Genomic DNA, 21941 nt, shown 5'->3' on the forward strand with positions numbered 1-21941 from the left:
GTGCATTTAACAAACGGATCAGCCTCTAGAAAATGATATAATTCAGGTTTGGGAGTTTCATCTGATATTTCTGCCCCATTGCAGCTACAAACTGCCCAACATCAAGAGCCAGCAGATCCGCAGGACCGTGGAGACAGATGTGGCTGCCATCTTCACAGAGGAGCTGAAGGCGTCTGTGGCCCACTACATGGTGGGTGAAGTTAAGAGACCTCCAGCGTCCCGAGTGTGGCATTACCTTTAGACATCTGGGCCGACACATTAAGTCAAGCTATAGAGAGCTCACAGTAAGTTTAATCTCAAACTAGCATACCTGCTTTTGTCAATTAATTAAAAATAATCATAAAATAAAGTTCAAGAAAACTGTCCCTTCAGAGAAAAAAGTGTGTGCGTGTGTGTGTATTTTTCTCCGTATTGTGTTAAAAATGTATACTATATATATATAGGTTTTTTTTCAATATGGAGAAATTGAGTGTGTGTGTTATAGATGATTTTGAAAAGGACGGTGCTCCAGGCCTTCTGGGTATGTATTAAGTAGTGTTGTCACGATACCTAAATTATGACTTCAATACGATACCAGACTAAAATACCTCGATACCGATACTAAATCGATACCACGGTAAAAAACAAACAGAAAAACAGATAATATGATTAATATGACAACAGAACTTATTATTCATTGTTTTATTCATTTTTTACCAGTGTTGGGCAAGCTACTTGGAAAATGTAGTGAGCTAAGCTACCAGTTACTCTACATTAAATTCAGCTTCACTACACTGAAGCTACCCCCCTGGGAAATGTAGCAAGCTAAGCTACAACAACTTGACAAAAGTACTTCACTACATCTAAGCTACTTTTTATTTATTTAATTTTATATTGAACCAACGTTATTCCAATCAATGCTATTTCAGTGATCAATAAAAGTCAAGCATATAGACACACATTTTTTTTTAGTTATACAAAAACTGTCCGAAATCAATTCGGCAACAAAAACATGTGATCCATAATATTAACAAAACCAGGGGCCTATTGCACAAAACTAGGATATGGGATTAAGCCGGGATATCTTGGTGATCTTGTCATTTTTATGCAAAATTTAATACACAGCTGTCATGTAAACATACCCTGAAGTCAAACTCATACCAAGAACGATAACGATAATGAAAGATAACTGTGTATTAGTGGATAAATTGAGCCAGGATCACCAAAATATCCCAGCTTCATCCCTTATCCTAGTATTGTGCAATAGGCCCCTGGTGTCGAGAGAGAGAGAGTGTGTGTGTGTGTGTGTGTGTGTGTGTGTGTGTGTGTGTGTGTGTGTGTGTGTGTGTGTGTGTGTGTGTGTGTGTGTCTCCCACACACATGAAACAAGTTTCAATCATTAATTCATTCATATCAAGAGGTAGCCAGGCTGGACCCCGATACTTTTAACAAGAGATGTTTATTCAAGAGACACAATAGATTTTAAAACTTTGCAGTTTCTCTTTTGTCAGCGCGAGGACGATGCGCGTGCAACAGCGAATTTAACGCTAGGAGAAAAAAAACCGTCAACTAGATCCCGCCTATCCCGTCTTTACGCGCTCACTGCCAAACGCCTGTTTCACACATACTCCGTCTGCAGTGCGTGTGCGGTGCGTGTTGCGTTGCGTGTGCGTTGCAGGAGCTCCACACCCTGTAGTCCTTTCACATATGCTGCGTTTGCAGTCCGCAACTGATCCGCTTTTACATACCACAAACACAGTATTTATTAATGATTTTTTTATTTAAAATCCAGAAGTTGTTACTGATCTTGGCTCATCAGAATTGCAATTCTCTTTGTTTAATCTTTCTGAGTAGACAGGTTAACGTAGGCTACAAGCCTACATTTAAACAACATTTTTTGCATTCATTAATTCATATTTATATATTAATATACTTTAGATTTAGCTCACACAAAAGGCAAAACATTTAAACATAGGTTATAGCCTAAAATCATAAACATTTTAAATTAGAAACTTAGAATAGGCTATTCAAAAACAGCCGACTCTCGTCTTTTCTTTCGTTTTTAAACCCTTTGAAAAGAAATCCTGCAGGTCAAAAATAACTTTGCATTTCACCTCCAAGAAAGTACGAGTGCTCTCCATTATGGCACATTTTTTTACCTAAATGCCAGGTAAGGTGTCGTTTTGTTGCTTTACTTGAGAAAAAAGCCATGTGTTGACTTTGAAACAAGAGTATATTTTAAATGATATGCATCCATGTTGAAATTACTAGATTTTCGCGTCAGTACATGTTTATTTTAATGCGAACAATGTTCTATCACTTTAATGCAGCAATGCAACGCAGCGCAGCGCAGCAAAAAATAGACTCGGTACGAAAACGATCCGTGTACTGCTGCAGACGCACCGCTCCTGGAACGGACTGACGGACCGCATCCGTGTGCAGTGTGAAAGCTGCCATCCGTTAACATGGGTACGGAAAAAAATACGCAACGCACACGCACTGCAGACGGAGTATGTGTGAAACGGGCGAAAGGAGTACTTTGAAAGGCTCGCGCGCGCATCTGTGCGTATCTTTGAAAGGCTCGCGCACGCATCTGTGCGTGTCTTTGAAAGGCTCGCGCGTGCATCTGTGCGTGTCTTTGAAAGGCTCGCGCGTGCATCTGTGCGCGTCTGCGCGAGGCAGAAAGGAACGTAGAAAGTGAAGTATATCCGCGTTCTTATCAGTTGTGTTTCCAATTTGAGCTTGATCCTCAGAAATGCTTGGGAAAATGTAACGTTAGCTTGTTGTGGACGCTACCGCACTACTTGATCAACAGAAGAGCTTCGCTACTGAAAAGCTATTTCATTGAGAAAACAGCGACGCTACCACCACGCTACTGAAAAATGTAGTTAAGCTAGTAGCGTCACTACTTGTAGCGACGCTACTGCCCAACACTGTTTTTTACTTAAAATTCCCTTGGCCAGCAGTTCCTGCGCTGGTTCTGACCGTTCCCTCCTCTTATTGCTATAATAACGGCCAGTGTGAACATCCTACAGAGATCACATTATCAATCATGTTATCATCCACTAACCTTTCACTTCTCAACAGGTTGGGATAGCAACGTGATACTTCCTGCCTGTGTGTCCTAAGAAGGACGTCTCGTTTAATTCTGATTGAGGACACTCCGTATACTGCATCCCACACAGGACGTGTCCTCCGGAGTACGCAGCCTTCGAAATTTAACGAAATGAGACACAGCTATGGATGTGCAGGAGATGAGCGCGGTAATTTTTGTAGCGACTCTGTGCACTGAGAAAAAAGTTTAAAAAAGAGCCAAACGCACTTGGATGAAGTCTTGGGTGGGCAGACGTGGCCAGTATGGTCTCTACAGATTACAGCGGGAGTTAGAGGTAAGTGTTTTTCTGTGCTGATGAGTCAAAATATTGAGTCTAATTTGTAAGCGTGTTCTGTTCGTTTATTGTTATTGTATTTCATTTTATTGCAACACATGTAGATAGAGGACAGCTTCGGATTCAGAAAAATGCTAAGAATGGACCAGGAGGAATTTAACATCCTTCTTGGTACGGTTGAACCTCTAATCGCAAAACAGAATACGAAAATGAGACGGGCCATCACTGCCAGAGAAAGGTTGTCATTAACCCTTCGCTTTTTAGCAACAGGTTTGTTCGTTCATATGATATCTGGTGCTTTACTTAAAAATAGCAATGATGATGATTATGATTACATTTTATAAATATAAAATAAAGAATGTGTGTGAGTGTGTGCTTCATATTTTTAAAATGTCTTGTCATACATTTGTATTCCCGAAGGTGAAAGCTGCAAATCATTAAGCTTTCAGTACAGAATGGGGGCTTGCACAATCTCTAGGATTGTTACAGAAACGACAGAAGCATTGCACCAAGTACTGAAAGAAGAGTACCTAAAGGTGAGGGAGTAAAACAAATGTTTTGATGTAAAACTTAAATGGCATGCTTAAAATTACATTTAGTAAGTAAATCTACACTTAATATAAAACAAAACGGATAAAAAACTGATCATGACAGAAAGACAGAATGATAATGATAACTTCATATTTAAGGAGCATTATTCTCAGCTATGACATGTTTTTTTAAAGGGCTGGAAATATATCCCTACAAAAAGTAGTCAATATTGAGCGATTACATTTTAGACACAATATTGTCTGTTTTTGCTCTATTTTTGGCTAAAGATAATATGTAGCCTACTAACAATAGCAGTACGATCAACAAACAGCTGTTTCCCAGCTGACAGTCACAGGTATATAGGGGCCCTGTGATAACCCCCCTGTACTGGGTGATCATGTGGACAATATTGTCAACACAAAACCATTAAATATTGGCAATATTAAGATGATTTGACATTTCCAATTAATGTGGGTTACATTCTTCTGGACTGGAATGGACTGCATTTATATAGCGCTTTTATCCAAAGCGCTTTACATTTTTGCCTCACATTCACCCATTCATACACCGACGGCGATGTCAGCCATGTAAGGCGCCATTCAGCTCGTCGGGAGCAGCTGGGGTTAGGTGTCTTGCTCATGGACACTTCGACACTTGGTCAAGTGGAACCGGGGATCGAACCACCAACCTTCTGGTTTGTAGACAACCTACATGAACCACTGAGCCACTGCCGCCCCATATTCTTCTACAGTCTATTAATATTAGTTTAGGCTACTTTTAATTTGTTTTTTATTTTTATTTAAGTGAATGACCAATGACCGAAGGACAAGCACATGACAAGGCTTAATGTCGAGCCCTGCTTTACGTAACAACCACTTAAGCATAAATGGACATTAATCTGTAACTGTTTCCCAATTAAATTTGGGTGTTAGGGAGCCAGTAAGTAATTACGAAAATACAGCATGTACTTATTTTATTTCTTCTTCTTTTTTAAACTTTTAGACACCAAAAACTGAGAAGGAATGGCAAACAATTGCCGCTTCATTCCAGCAAAAATGGCAGTTTCCGAACTGTTTGGGTGCCCTGGATGGGAAACATATATTTATTCAGCCACCAGCAAACAGTGGGAGTACATTTCATAATTATAAAGGCAGATTCTCAGTTTTGATGATGGCAGTGGTGGACGCCAGCTACAAGTTTCTGTATGTGAGTGTTGGTGCTCAGGGCAGGATAGCAGATGCAGGACTTTTTGCCCACTCTGACTTCAGACAAGCACTTGACCAGGGACTCCTCCACATCCCACCTCCACAGCCACTGCCAAACTCAGAAGTCTTTGTACCTTTCATGTTCATAGGAGATGATGCGTATCCTTTACGTGCAGACCTAATGAAACCAAACTCTCACAGGCACACGGAGCGTCAGGAGAGGATCTTTAATTACAGACTATCACGTGTGCGTCGTGTTGTTGAAAATGCCTTTGGCATTCTGGCCAATAGGTGGAGGCTATTTCGCACCACTATCCCTCTTCATCCAAACAATGTAGGAAAAATCACATTGGCAGCCGTCTGCCTCCATAACTTCCTCAGCGAAGGACACTCTGAGGCATACACCCCCCCGGGACTGGCTGACAGAGAAGATGAAGACCACAGACTTATGAAAGGAGGATGGAGGACAGAGGAACTAGCACTGCAGTCATGGCAAGGAGGAAGAGCTAAAAACTGAAGCAAGACAGCAGAGAGATACACTTAAAGACTGCTTTATTTCTCCTGCAGGCCTTGTTCCTTGGCGAGACACATTTGTTTGAGCTTGCATCAGTCTAGTAAACTGTAATAGAATCTGTTGTAATAACACTTGTTTTTAATTGTACCGTGAGGCATTCCTTTTGTACAGTGATTGAGTAATTACACCAGAACTACAGATTCACCTGTTCATTTTATTTGATGAACAGAGAGAAATAAATATATTTTGTCACCCCAATGAAGTGTATTATCCTGTACTACAGACTTCCCTGAGTAAAGTAAACTTACAAATGTATTACGAAAATTCATACAAAGAAAATGTAACTGAAGTAAGGAAATGTAAACCAGGGGCAGCCCTAGTTGGGCATCTCTGATGTAAACAAATGTGAGCTCATAAAACAATGTGTGCACCATTTAGTACATTCAAAGCATATTCATAACAGAAGCAGAATTCATATCATAAAATTAGTTCAGATGTTAGTCCTCAAAATCATGGACCATCTTAGGAAACCCATGTGTTTGAGGATGGTCAAGTTGTGTCTTGTAATTACAGTCTCCTAACTGCCATGTCTATACAACAAAACACTTTTGGAATGGAGAACACAAGTGGAATACGTACACTGGTCTCTGTGTGGCGTGGCATCATGTGTTTCCTTAAAAGTCCATATTTTTAAGAAGCCAGATCTGCTTTGCTGTAGCAGTGACATCTCCACTGCCACTTGGCTTTGGCTTTAGTAGTCGGCAGTACTGGGTTCACAATGAAGTAATGCGTTTCTTCACCTCTGAAACTGAAATGTAAAAAAGATATGAATAAACGTTCATATCAAAATGTTTAATTATAAATGAATAAAGAATGTTATAAGATTAATGTTTATAAGATGACATTAACGTTATAAATATGAAACGTTAGACAAAATGCCATAAAGCAAAGACCACCAGTAGTGACTCATTAAAACATTAATTCAAAAACAAAGCTAGTGTTACTATCTTTATGAATAAATAGATCATTAAATAATAAATGTATTTAAAACATTGAGTTTTTCATGCTCAAAGAAGCACACAGGCTATGGTGTGGCTTTGTTTGGAACTACTTTTGTTGACAATATTTATAAGTTACTTAATACAATAGTTTTGCTGTTTTGATTCCTACAAGAGTCTCACACACACTGGCGTAGGAACCGGGGGGAACCGGGGGGGGGGACGTGTCCCCCTCAATATTGGAAAATGCTGCATGTGTCCCACCCAAAAATTAGCCTATACGCAGGGACAAAAACTGTAACATTTGGAACTTTTATTTTGAAAGCGCAACAAAGAAGATATTCGGTTTTGCCAGTCAAACCCAGAGTGATTTCATGCTATGTTTGAATAATCACCATTCGCAAATCGCCAGCTTCATAACGCACGCGCGTTGCTACGGTTACGCGCCTGGCCCGAAGTTAACTTCCAGTGTTTGTTTATCGGTCTGGCTGTAGATAGTATGGAGCGCTACTCAGTAGAAAAACACATTTTTGACATACTTTTTTTGAATGCTTCATAAATATCCAGTCTGACTGCATTGGCGTCTACTGTAATAGCTGTCTAATGTCTAATGTGATTTACTTGTTATTTATTTGCTTGTAATCAGAAATAATCTACTGTAGAGGTAACTTATTGTGGCTGCGTTTACACTTGGCATTATGCGATCACCGTGATGCGATCAAGCAGATCACTTTACGTTTGTTCACGTCAAGTGGAAGCCATCTGGAGTAACTGATCGGATTTGTGTTTACCGCAAAAATTAATGGCAGTGCATAGAGCACGGGATTTTTGTGATGCATTAGCATTCATATACAATCAATCTCAATTAGGGTACTTAATCTACAAGTTTAAGTTTTCCAACTTTAATCTTATATTAGGAAACAAAGAAACGTGTTATTCCGATGCATTGTATAATTGAAAGGCGAGTACGCACGCATTTGGCTACTGTACAGAAAACGGCATTACAAAGTCAAAGGGTTAGTTCACACAAAAATTTGAATTCGGTCATTATTACTCTTCATTATTACTCACCCTCATGTCGTTCCAAACCCGTAAGACCCTCGGTCATCTTCGGACACAATTTTAAGATATTTACAGGTTTGGATCGACATGATCGAGGGTGAGATGACAGGATTTTCAGTTTTGGGTGAACTACCTTTTAAGGAAGACGTTTCCCCACTCTATATTGAAGACAGAAATGGGAGATTATTTATAATAACAACAAAAACATATACATTTAGATAATGTTGCACAATTAAAATAAAAGATGATAACGGCATAACGCATAAGAAAGATAACGCAGCCTCTCCTAACCGGAAGTTAAGTTTGAGCCACAAACGCGCGCACGCGCAGTAACGTTTGCTTATGTTGCTGCCGCTCGGAGCATCTGATTGGTAGACATTACACTAGGAAGAGACAAATACGTTTGTGCGCACCAATTTTGAACGATTCGACTTTGTATGAGGTAAATTAGTCTCAGTCAAGCGGTTTAAATTAGCAAGCTTTTTAAAATTGAATTATGTATACAAGGCATATGACATTAAATCAATAATGGAGTTTTGTATGGCACTTATGCTATGCTTTGGAAAAGGTTATAAATAACGTTACGTTAGATAGCTAGCCATATAGATATATAGCTGGCAATCGATTTCTCTGTGTTAACCTTAGCAAAAGTAAAACATTCTGTCATCTAATTTCAGCATAATGCCACCCCAGAAAAAAATAAAAACAAAGGAAATAACGTTGCTGAAGTTTTTTCACGAAGAGTAAGGTTAGTGTAAGTAACGTTAGTTATATACAACATATTTTACACAAGGACAGGACAACATCATAACCTATCATTTACCAAGACTATATTTACATTTAAAAAAGTATATAATGTGTCATCAGGAGAAGGCTGGTACAATCAGGGAAGATCGATCTGCCTCGAGGCAGGTGATAAAGGAGTGACAGATGAAGAGACAGGTGGAGGGTGTGAGGTGAGGTCTTAAAAGGAATTAATGATGAATATGTGAAATTTTCCACATACAGAAGAGCCCAAGATAAACATAAATGATCATATATAAGTCCCATATTGGTCTGCAATATCATATAGGCTACATGTGTTAATTTATTAGGAGAACCATAGCCATGGAAGAGACAAAAGGAGAGGCAGGTGGCACAGCAGGGTGTGAGGTGAGGTTTTAAAATGTATTCATAATTGTAATGGATTAAATGCAAGGATAGCCGTTGAGCTGCTGCCTGTTCAATGTCAATTCCTCAAATCAATAAACAGAAATATTACAATATGCTTAGTTTCTCATAAGCCTTGAGTCCACTTAATAATTGTTTTCAAGCACCTATTCAAGCTCTTTGACTTCAGTAGCAGGGACTCTGACTTCCAACTGACTAAATGTTAACATACATAGTACATTTAACCCTTGTGCATCAATTTAAAAAAGATTTATGTCAAAAAACTGTCATAAAACATGTAATATTGGGAGCACAAACTTAAGTGTGGTCTTATTTTAAAGAAGACCTGTGGCAGATTATTGTTGAAGCCAAACTAAAAGTTTTAAAAGTGAAAAAAAAGAGAAAAAAATTATAGATTTTTAAGTTTATGAAAATGATTTACGAATAATATTTTGTATAAAACCATTTTTTTTCTATGAAACAGCATTTTAAACAGTAAACTCTAAAACTAAAAAGCCATAAAAGTTGTGTTCCAAATTTGAGGTTGATATCTCAAAAATTATCTTTGTCATTTTTTGTTTGGGTGCAGTGCCAAAGTTTCCCCATTAGATGTCAGCAAAACTCCACTGATACACACAGTGTTTGGATTTGTGATTTGCAGTACAGCTGAGTTTCTCTCAAATATTACAAGCATACGCACACAATTTTTTTTTTACTTACACACATACAAACCAATCTCTGACATCCATACCAACGCACCCACACAGTTATAGCTCCATAATTTATCCAATTGTCTTTATAATATCCAGAAGCAGAAAACAGGAATAAAGTGAGTATTTTATTTATAGGCCAAACCTGAAAAAGGCACCATCTGGTAAAAAAATAGTAAAAATCTTCATTTATGCCAACAGAATAAAAGCCTATTAACAAAGATTGCATCATTTTATAGTTAAATGGCAATGGGGTTAAAAATATGGGGTTAGAATTGTTGCATTATTCCAAACAAGTAGATTGTTATCCACAAATAAATGTAAAGATATTCACACAAATGAAATAAATTCTCAAATAAATAGAATGAGATCCACAAGTATATGCAGGAGTTTCACAAAAATGAATTAGATTCACAAATAAATACAATGACATTTGTGAATAAAAAAAATATCCACACGTTTTTATGTCACAAACAACTCTGCCTTGCATTCATTTGTGAATCGCTTTCTCATGAAATGGCGTATATATGACATGCCAATTCGTATGCCATTTTGGCGTGCTATCAAGACGCATAATCGCTTTTTAGCGTGTTTATCAACGCCGTTTCATTCTATCCCCCTACACTGCCCCTACCCCTAAACCTACCCATCACACACACACACACACACACACACACACACACACTGCCCCTAAACCTACCCATCACACACACACACACACACTGCCCCTAAACTTACCCATCACAAAAAACATTAAGCATTTTTACATTTTCAAAAAAACATAATTTAGTTTGTTTATAAATCAATTTACATTGTGGACACACACACACACATAATGGTTTGTTTCGGCGTAGACATTCACTCGGAATCACACGGCGTAGACATACACGCGGATAGCTCAAAATGGGCACAGATAACACGCCACTTGGCTTTAGAAAGTGGCGTGTATGTTTACGCAAAGTCATGATGTCATGTTGCAAGAAATTACAGCCAGTAGATGACAGAAAATTAACATTATAGCCAGAATATGGCAGAAGAGGAACACTTATTGGTTCCTTAGCCATTTATTCCTATTCTTTTGAATTAATTTTTATAGATTATCAAATCACTATTATTAACATTAAAATATCAATTTTTATTACTTTATTTGTACTTAGTATTATAGGCTAATTGTAAAGAACATCACGAAGTCTAATGAAAAACAAAAACATCTGACTAAACTAAAAACTGTTGGAATGACAGATAGCATCTGGATATAGTAGAGATTTCAGTGTGTGAGTATTTGTGAATCTGCAAATCACTGCTTTGAAATCTTACATATTAATTGTTCGATCTGACAAAACCGTATTCCATTTTTTTGCCTTTTTACTTTGCCAAGTCCTGTTCTGATACTGTACTATATTTTTTTGAATTACTTGTTATGGTGTTACCTAAATGCTAGCGTTGTACATCATGCAGGAGGATCATCAAATGGTTGAGACAGGCAGAAAAAGAGAGAGAGAGAGAGACAGAAGCAGAAGCAGACCGTCAAGTAAGAGAGATGTAGGAGATTAGCCCTTTATAAGCTTGATGTAAGTGTAGTCTCATGGTTTTGAGTGAGTTTGTGACTTTTTTGGTTTAGGAAGTTCAGAGCATGCATGACAGAAGCAGAGGCAGAAACAGGGACAGAGAGTTGAGTGACATTGAAGATTCAAGTCAGAGGAGAGAGCCATATCAGCCACACCCAAAATGTATACCGACTCAAGAGCTGTCTAATAGAGTTTTACATTTCCAAGAGAAGTAGTACAAGGAATTTCCCTGGCTGCATTATGATACATTGAAAAAAGGGGTTTTGTGTTTCTATTGCAAGAAAGTTTATCAAGAAAAACCCACACCCTTTGCAGCAAAAGCAGAGCCATAGGATTTAAAAATTGGAAAAGAGCGATTGAAAAATTTAAAGCACATGCAAGTAGTCATACACACTGTCATGCTGTCTCTGTGACTGCACAAGAAAATCACCCTGTAGATGCCCAATATTCCAGTGCTTTGGCAAAGCAACAAGCAGACAATAGGCACTGTCTTGGGAAAACAGTAAGTTCTATCAAAGATTTAGCACGACAGGGACAGGCCTTGAGAGGGCATGAGTATGAAAATAGTAATTTGTATCAGCTCTTGAAAGACAAAGCAGAGGATGATGTCCTTTTAGACAAATGGTTGCAGAGGCCCCAGAAAGAATACATTAGCCCAGAGATCCAGAATGAAATTCTGTCCAAAATGAGCAACAGTATTGTTCGTGGAATCGCTGACACAATCAGGAATCTACCCATTCTTCAGTATGCAATTATCATTGATGGAACACAAGACATATCTGGGCAAGAACAAGAAAGCATTTGCCTGCGTTATGTTGACAATGACCTGATTCCCCATGAAGAATTCATTGGTTTGTACGGTGTCTCAGACACAACATGAAAGGGTCTTGCTGAAGTTGCTAAGGATGTGCTGCTAAGATTAAATTTACCAATCCATGGTTTACGAGGTCAAACTTATGATGGGGCTGCTAATATGTCCGGTAAGCATTTTGGGGCACAGGCAATGATAAAACAAGAGCAGCCACTAGCACTCTACGTTCACTGTGGTGCTCACTGTACTAATTCAATAGCACAGAAAGCTTGCTTAGCCTCCAGTTTAATCAGAGACTCCTTGGATTGGGTCCACCAGTTGGAAGTCCTGTTATCTCAGTCAGGGAAGTTTAAAGCAATTCATGCTGCGATTGCACATGCAGAGAATACATGTTACACCAAAATAAAACCACTCTGTCCAACAAGATGGACAGTACGGAACAAAGCCATCACAGCTGTTTTATCACAGTATGGATCAGTGCTTGCTAGTTTGGAGGAGATGGCTTCTGGTGCCTCAAACACAGTATCTACTGCTAATTGCTTGCTAGGTCAGTTTTGTAAAGGCAAAACAGTGTTGGGTCAAAAACTTGCCTCACCAGTGGTTCATGAGCTTGAATGCCTGAACATCTCTTTTCAGAAGAGAACTGCTACAGTTGCTGGCATGAAGGCTGCTGTTGAAGTTGTCAGGACCTCACTCATGGACAAAAGAAATGAGGCAAGCTTCCAAGCTTTGTTTGACGAGGCGATGGCCATGGTGCAGTCTTTAGGTATTAAGCCTATTGCAATTTCACAGAGCAGACCACCTCCAAAATTCTTCACTGGAGGAGCTGAAGCTCATCAGCATAAATCTGTGAAGGACCACTACAGAGTGGAATTCTTTAAAGTCCTAGATACTGTAGATGCACAGTTCACGGAGCGGTTTAGCCAGGATGGTTTGCTGACCTGAGTGGAGAGGTTGATGCTCCAGTGATTGATAAATATTCAGAGTTGAACAGAGAGTCACTTTCAGTCCAGCTTTCTATGTTCCGATTGAACTACTCATTTAGTAACAGTGCAGAAGCTGCAGGGATCATTCGTGGATTGCCTGTAGAGGTACGTGGATTATTTGGGCAAGTGGAAACCCTGGTCAGGTTGCTTTTGGTAGTCCCTGTTTCTTCCTCTGAGGCAGAGAGAAGTTTTAGTGCCCTCCGTAGGCTCAAGACTTGGCTCCGCTCTACAATGACTCAAAACAGACTTAACCATGTTGCTGTCTGTCATATCCATCAGGATAAACTGGACTTGTTGGACAAAAAGTCAATTTGCAAGCAATTTATTGCTTTGAATGACAAGAGAAAAAAACATTTTGGCTTTCTAGCCTAAGCAAATGGGGCATGCCCAAGGCACCATTTTACTCACCCCCTGAAGAGCAGAACAGGCGGATCTCAGAAGAGTAATAGAATGACAGACAAATTTAAAGACCTTCCTATGAGATTGTAGTCTTCAGGATATTTCTATGGGGCTTTGAGGACAAAATGCTGATACCGAACTAAAGTCTAGGGGGAAGGAGCATGGGGAACAGGTGAGGGACTGGCTTTAGAGGGGGATAATATACTCATCTGTAAATATATAAATATTTGCTTAGTTCTCACCGAAGCTCTCTCGTAAATATATACTCATCTTAAGCATCAATTTCATTAGCTATATAGTTATTAGCTTAGATAATAAGCTTTGTTTTACTGTTATACACTTTTTAATAGAAAAGGAAAATGTTATTGATATAGATAATAATGATAGATACAATTTAATAGTTCTAGTTCCAAGTGCTTGTTTCCAAAGCCGTATGTGACTGTGTATTTTTGTATTTTTGGGGGGTTACGAATCAAATATTTGCCTTTTAAAGTGCTACTTTCCTTTCTGCCTGCAATTACAGGAGGGGTTTGTACACTTTTATGTTTCCCAACTTCAATATTTGTGTAATAATAAACAGATGATTTAAACAGATGATAAACGGATGATTTTGTTTATTTATTTGCTGTTTGTGATTCTATACATTTTGTACCACGTCACTATACTGTTACTATTATGGAGATGGGATGGACGTTGATTCATAGTGGCGAAAATGTCCCCCCCAATGTCAAAGTCGCTCCTACACCCCTGCTCACACAGACAAGATGCGTGAGCATCGAGTAGCGCAAACTTGTTTACGCTATTAAATAATCTGTTAACATTTAATGTAGCGTTAATACAATTAATAATTCGCATCTTGATGCTTTGATCCCGTTTAAACACGTATTCTGGGTAGGGTGGCCATTTCCATAACACCAAAAAGGAGAACACTACATAATGACAGTGTGCTTTTTGATATAAATTCGTGCTCTTTTGTCCATTCCGGATTAAATGATATATCAGATATTTATTTGACACCGCTTTCAGCCAATCATTTTTTTGACGCCAGATAGGGGGCTTAAAATCCGGACTGTCCGGCCAAAATCCTGACGTATGGCCACCCAAATTCCAGGAAAGTGTTAATGTAAAACCCGTGGTAAATAGTAACATAATAATGAATTAAGACAAATGTTTACCTCAGAATTTGGTTTGCTAATTATGTCAAGACAAAGCTAACAGCAAATCAGTAACGTTACTTACGTGGTTGGTTTAGCTCTGTTGCGATTGCCATCCAGCTTTTTTCTTTGTCTACTCTGTTGTGGTAACAGTTGTCGTCCACATTATAGACACACTCGTGCTCCTGCCACAGCTGAATACGTTTTTCTTCCATGGCGGAGTTCCACTTTGTGATCTTGGTCTCCATTTCTTCTTTGTTGATTTTCTTTGGCTTGTAGTCAGTGACTTCCGGTTTCGGTAGCGACGCGTCATGTGTTCTAAAATTGGCTCAAAATATCAAACATGTTTGATATCCTCCGACTGGATGGAATCATAATCTGAAGCTAAAAAATCGGAGTCTATGGCCATGATATACTACGCGATATTTCATGGAATCTGTCGGCTGAAATCTGCAGACTGGCTCTGACTTTTGTCAACTAGCCTCGAAAAATCGGGTAGTGTATTCCAGCCTTAAGCTAACTAAAGTAGTTTACTGTAGCCGCCTATTTGTTTATCTTGCACTATTAACTGCTAGCTAGGACTTCGCATTAGTGACAGAGTACTTATATGTATAATGTGATAATGTAAGATTAGCATGTCCGTTATGGCATGTTCATTTGTGGAATAGGCAGTGAACGTAGCCACAAATCCGCAAATTAACACCTACAAACGTTAGCTCAGTGCATAAAAATAGTGTCAGATGGTCATACAAGTAACTTAGTGCTGTCAGAAATATTGATATTTTTGATATGCATCGATAATGAAATATCCGAAACGATACCTCTCCTCTACACCTGTTGCTCTCCTCTCCGGCCGACAGGTTAACCCTTTGAACACTAACGTGCCGACACGTTCTGCTGGATTTTACTTTATGACAGTGTGTTAGTGTGTGATCGGTCTGAATTTCTCACGGGATTAGACAGACACATAATTCTACAAATTCCTGCAGATTTCGCGCTCATATCTGAAGTGCACACGTACTGTAATAAAGCCGACCTCTGACATACAAGTAAATACAAAAAAATAGCTCCTTTTCCCAGCTTATTAATGGTCAAATACACACAATATGTCACAATGTTCTTCTGGGTGTGTATTAACGTAAATACAGTCGTAAACAGTTCAGAAGAATGAGTAACAGGTCAGTGTTTTGATTCCACACTTGCGTCAGGTCTTAAAGGGGCAGCAGTTCTTCAAACTACAAAAAGACAAAAGATCACCTGCTGCTCTTTACTGATTAACTTGTGTAACTTTAACAGATTAATATGTATTTAATTTTTACAATGAACATCCAATGTTATTTTAAATTTGATAACTTGTTTATTTTTTTAATTCAGTTTCTAGACCTACCTGATTTATTTGTGCTATTGTTTTTGCTTATTTGTTCTTATTTTATTACTGTTTTCTCTTCTTTTTACCGTTTGAAGTCAAGCTTTCTTGTGCTGTATGTAAGCTACTGCAACACAATTACCCCATTGTAGAACATGCACTGTAAGCATATTTGTGAGATAATTGTAATGGTAATTGTAATGGTAATTGATCTATGTTTATGAACAAAAAACTTAACCTTTATTATATAAAGTGATCTCTTCAGAAGAAATATTTGATTGCCTAGACTTTTAATAGACATACACACAAAAAAAAGGAAATTAATCAGAAATAGAAAAGGTCAATGAGCTGAATCTGATTGACTGTCTACCTCAAAGACGAATGTTTGCATTTTTAACATTTTCAGGAAATGAATTGAAAGTTGCGTGAACCTGTCGAGCAGGGCCGGCCCAAGGCATAAGCGAACTAAGCGGCTGCTTAGGGCCCCCTTGGCCACCAGGGGACCCCCAAGAGCTCTTGAAATGACATCTTGCTACCGCTGTATGTTGCTTTATGTTTGAAATCGCAAAATGGCCTTAAAACAATTACTAAACAAACTGCAAAATGTTAAGTTTTTTAATATATGCACGGATTGATTCTGACAGCGCTGTTCGAGCTTGCGGTGCCATCGGCTGGACTAAAGCTTGTTCTTCAGGGTTCAAAGTCCACAGTGCGAGAAAAAAATCAGCGCTGAAACGGCGCTACTCGTCAGTTGCCCGGTAACCTTTTCATGAATGGATGGGTTTGAGAATGCGCTTTGGTTTAGTGCAAATATCTTATTTGACATGCTGCATGTTTTGGACGGAGCTTCCAGTTTCTGTTCACGGTACATGCTTCTCTGCAAGTGATAACACTAGTCGAGTCGCTCAAAATCATCTTTTTTTTTTGTTGGGGAATGCAAATTCGTTCTTTCCAAAAAGCCTTCCCAAATTTGTAATGAGAATCATTTATAAATATGCTGTTATCAACAAATAAAAGTAGCTACTAATGTCTTTCTGTGTAAATTTCCGCCAAAATAAAAGATCTGCTTAATGGTTGAAAGAAATCCACCATTTCTTGTTTTAAAAGAAGTCTCTGCTCACCAAAGGCTGCATTTATTTGATCAAAACTACAGTGAAAACAGTTATATTGTGAAATATTATTGCAATTTAAAATAGCTGTTTTCTATTATATATATATAATGATATTCATATGTGATATGAATCTCAAGTAAATTGTAATGTGTTCCTGTGATCAAAGCTGAATTTTCAGCATCATTACACCAGTCTTCACTGTCACATGATCCTTCACAGATTATTCTCATGATGATTTGCTGCTCAAGAAACATTTTTAATTATCATGTTGGAAACACTTGTGTAAACATCTTTTTTTATGATTCTTTGTAAGCTTTCTATTTTCGATAAATCCTGTTCTTTTGAACTTTCTATTCATCAAAGAGTCCTGGGGTAACAAATTGTGAGCATATTTAGCATGAGACTTCTTTAAAAAAAGAAGAAAAGTTTAAATCGTACATATCCCAGTCTGAACTGTACTGTAAGACTTTGAATATTAAAGTGCAAATGAACACCTGAGCACTCTTGGCAAAACTGCGTTTGCTACTTTTACAATTAAAAACCGTATACGGGTAAAAACATGACAGACAGACATGGTAAGCAACACAGCTACAACGAATAAAAGGTATAATGGGTGTGCGATTATTATCAAGAATTGACAATAGTCAATCGGTACCGAGGGGCCCCCAAATAAAATTCTGCTTAGGGCCCCATGAAGGCTTGGGCCGGCTCTGCCGTCGAGTGATTTTCTTTAGGGTTATTGTAAAAACTAATCTAATCCGAAGGCAGGTTAGATAGTAAGCACAGTCTACTTAGACAGTGATACATTTAAAAGAAATACAGCTTGTGATTTGGTTCAATATCTGATCCTTCTGCTTTACGAAACACAATTTTGGCTGTTTATAGCATTATTATCTTTTTAATCTGATGAAAACACTAAATAATCATTTTGACAGTATTAGTATGTAATTTACAGCGGTGTTAGGTGCTGGAAAAACCTTTAAAATGGACCTTGAAAGTGCTTGAAAAGTGCTTGAATTTGACCTTTGGAAAGGTGTACGAACCCTGTATTGTTCATTGTTAGCTTAACATTAATGAGAGAATATTAGATCTGCTTCAGACCTGCACTGATCTCATTACCTCAGCTGTAGATGTCCACTAAAGACATCTCCGACTGTGTTTACCTCAATACTCGCCAGACTGCGCATTTTTACATGTTTGACCATTCAAACCCAAATAATAACCCGCGAAAGAACTGAATGGCGATCGCATGTTTGTTGTCTGAAAGGGGTGTGTGTGCTTGTGTGTGTGTGTGCTTCAGGTCAGAGTCTGGTGGTCAGGTCCTTTTTCTTCTCATGCACACATATTTCTGTTGCTTTCATGCGCTGCGCGTCTATATTTAACTCTTCTGCTTCTAATGTTTGGTGAACGGCTGAAGCAGAGCTCTCACACACGTCCTGACACCTGCTGTCACGTACATCAACACACATTAAGAAATACAGCTCAGGCGCTGTCCTCCTTAAAGTAGCGGAACTAATAAAAGTCCATATCGTACCGTTTGTAATTGAGAATGAGGACATCCGTCATGGTAGCTTGCTGTCACGTGACAAATCGGGCGGTGTTTGGGCCCGTCCACCATTTTGGGATCCGACGCTATCGGTTGCCAGGGGCAACACTGTAAGAGCGGTGCAGAGATCGGAGCAGGAAAGACGGCTCGAGGAATTATCACGCCGTTTAAGCGGAGAAATTTTAAAATGGAAAATAAAAAGAAATGGCGGTTAACTAGAATAGAATAGAATAGAATAGAATAGAATAGAGTGGAATAGAATAGAGTGGAATAGAATAGAGTGGAATAGAATAGAGTGGAATAGAATAGAATAGAATAGAATAGAATAGAATAGAATAGAATAGAATAGAATAGAATAGAGTGGAATAGAATAGAGTGGAATAGAATAGAGTGGAATAGAATAGAGTGGAATAGAATAGAATGGAATAGAATAGAATAGAGTGGAATAGAATAGAGTGGAATAGAATAGAATAGAATAGAATAGAGTGGAATAGAATAGAGTGGAATAGAATAGAATAGAATAGAATAGAATAGAATAGAGTGGAATAGAATAGAGTGGAATAGAATAGAGTGGAATAGAATAGAATAGAATAGAATAGAATAGAATAGAATAGAATAGAATAGAATAGAATAGAATAGAGTGGAATAGAATAGAATAGAATAGAATAGAATAGAATAGAATAGAATAGAATAGAGTGGAATAGAATAGAATATACTTTATTGTCCCATTGCTGGGAAATTTGTCTTAGACATCGTGACACGGCCAGTGTACAATAGGACAATACATACACACAAACATACATACATACATAAAAGCCTAAATTTTAATATAAAAATACAGCATTATATATCAGACATAAGATTCTCTATTTAAGATTTTGACCGCAGTTGGCATGAAAGAGTTTTTGTAACGGTTTGACTTACTCTTCAAAACCCTAAATCGTCTCCCTGATGGTAACAAATTAAAATACATGTGCAAAATATGTGTCATCAGCAACAATTTGTTTAGCTTGTTTAAAAATTGATGCCTCGTACAGCTCTTGTATAATTTGTTTAATCCTTCAACCCTACAATTTTTGAGCAGTGTGTACCAGTCGTGCTAATTTAGTTTTTAATTGAACAGTCAGGTTTCCATACCCAGCAGTGATTCCATACCTAATAAATCTCTCAAATACAGATTGATCAAACTAAACCAAGATCTTCTGGTTTACTGAAGGAACAGAGACCTAACGTTAGACGCTTTACTACCTTGCACGTTCCTGTAATGTTTCTATATTTTTTTGTGCATTCTGAATAAAAAATAAATATATCAAGCCAATTAATTATCTTAAGGATGAAATGACGGGCAGGCGCTTGGAGCGCTCTTGTTTTTAAAATTATTATTATTTGTTTTTTTGTTCGTCTTGTATGTTTGTTTTGTGTGTGTCTGCGTTTGTGTGTGTGTGTGTGTCTGTGTGTGTGTCTGTGTCTGTGTCTGTGTCTGTGTGTGTGTGTGTGTGTGTGTGTGTGTGTATTAGTGCTGTACTCTCAGAAGTTAATGATAATATTATGTCAGAATTATGTTGAATTTAAGAAATTGACAGATGATGCACACATTTAATAAGATTAGAAAACATTGCTCTTATAATGGTAAAAATGACCCTGGACATTAAAGGTCAAATATCGTCCTGTAATGGGAAAGTTATAATTGGAATGTGTTTGATGGATTAGAATGTGCTCCTAAATTTTTGACTGTGCTCCTAAATTTTTTTAATTAGGAGCACAAGTGCTCCTCAAGAAAAAAGTTAGCGTAGAGCCCTGATATCGTCAAGATATTAGTGGAGAAAATGAATCCGAATACAGCTGTTCTTGATCAAGAGATAAAGCACAACCGAGAATGCGTTAATTCTTTGAAGGAGGCTACAGAATTTATCTTTCAAGAATTGAAGGATGTCAAGGCAGACATCTCCAACATTAAAACGACGGGAGAAAACAATCAGAAACGGATCTGGAGGACAAGCTCAACGAAGCGGAAAGGTACCAAAGACGGTGGAATTTGAGGCTGTATGGACAGGCTGAACAGGAAGGTGAGGATGTTAAAGCCCGGATGGTTGAAATCTGCCGCTCTGTCATCCCAGGAAATGACGAGACCTATCAGCAACACATTGATGTTAGCCACAGGGTTGGCAGAAAAAGATTCACAGAGAAGATTCGACCAGTTATCGTCAGGTTCATAGCCAGGTCAACAAGAGATCTCATTTGGAAGAACGCGAAAGGGTCGGAATATCTGAAATCGAGGAAACTGCGATATGGGGAAGATCTGACAACAAAAGATAAAGAGGCTCGTAACAAATTGTGGCCACAAATTGATGCAGCACGTAAAGAAGGGAAACGAGCCTTTTATGTGGCGGCTAAAGCAATAATTGACGGAAAAAAAGTTCAAGTATCGTGAGCAAATTTGAGACGATAGGCCACATGTGTCTTTTTTGCCTTTGTTTTTTGAGATTCATCTTTAAGCCCTGTATCACTTTCAGTATTAGTGTTATTTTCTAAGGACAAGGACATTCACAATGTCTCACATTCCTCTGACAGATTTATTTAAATATACACAACGTACTCAGGGTTGCCAACTTTTAAGTTCAGGTTGGAGTGAGATTTTTTGCGGGCCGGGCGGGGGGGGGGGGGGGGGGGGGGGTGTAATGCTTTTGATCTTGATTCAGTATCAGTTTATATCTAGTATATATACTGTACATAATAATATGTTTGTTTTGGCACTAGTTTAAACATTTCTTGGGTCAAATTATATGTGCCATTCCTTAATATTCACTTGTGACTGCTTATATAAGTATCATTATTCATTAAAAAGATTAGGATGCAAGTTATTTAAGTTTTGAAATTTCACATTTAAAGAAATCTAGTGTTTGATCATCATATCTAAATATTTATTAGAATGCAAAGACTGCAATATATTTTTGAGCAACTAGATTAGATACATGTATATTTATTAAAGAGCCATAAGGCACCTAATGGCATTACAAATAAACATTAATATTTTTTAGCCACAAAATGACTCTAATTTGCCTCTTTGAATTGGAATTCTCTATTTTAATATTAATTACTACACTAATTGTAATATACATTTTAGAAGAAATACAAATATTAGAAGAAAAATATTTTAAGTGGTCATTTATTGACAATAATTGTTGCACAAATAGTATTTAGTACCAAAAGATCTCCTCAAAATATTCAATAAATATAATTTAATGAGTATGAGTGTGACCTATTAGTAAGGAATACCTGAGGGCTAAATACAAGAATAACATTAATGTTAACAATGTTGCATCTCTATCACTCTCCATAATAAAACGATCCTGTAAATATGTCTGACTTAATAATCAATACACACTAACACTATGCTGTACTGTTTACCAAAACTTGCAGCAAACATCTATATGGTGAAACTGTTGTGTATCCGCTTAAGCC

The 21941-nt window shown here is 37.9% G+C and overlaps 1 long non-coding RNA gene across 1 annotated transcript; it reads left to right on the top strand.

Moving 5' to 3' along the window:
* The first annotated feature begins 216 nt into the window (after window positions 1-216).
* LOC137040684 (uncharacterized) lies at window positions 217-3610 on the top strand. The gene is made up of 3 exons (XR_010897972.1): window positions 217-284; window positions 3067-3368; window positions 3473-3610. It is a non-coding gene; the product is annotated as an uncharacterized lncRNA (long non-coding RNA).
* Window positions 3611-21941: the final 18331 nt, after the last annotated feature.

The sequence above is a fragment of the Pseudorasbora parva genome, chromosome 14 (genome assembly GCF_024679245.1).
Source record: "Pseudorasbora parva isolate DD20220531a chromosome 14, ASM2467924v1, whole genome shotgun sequence".
In the NCBI taxonomy this organism is placed as follows: Eukaryota; Metazoa; Chordata; class Actinopteri; order Cypriniformes; family Gobionidae; genus Pseudorasbora; species Pseudorasbora parva.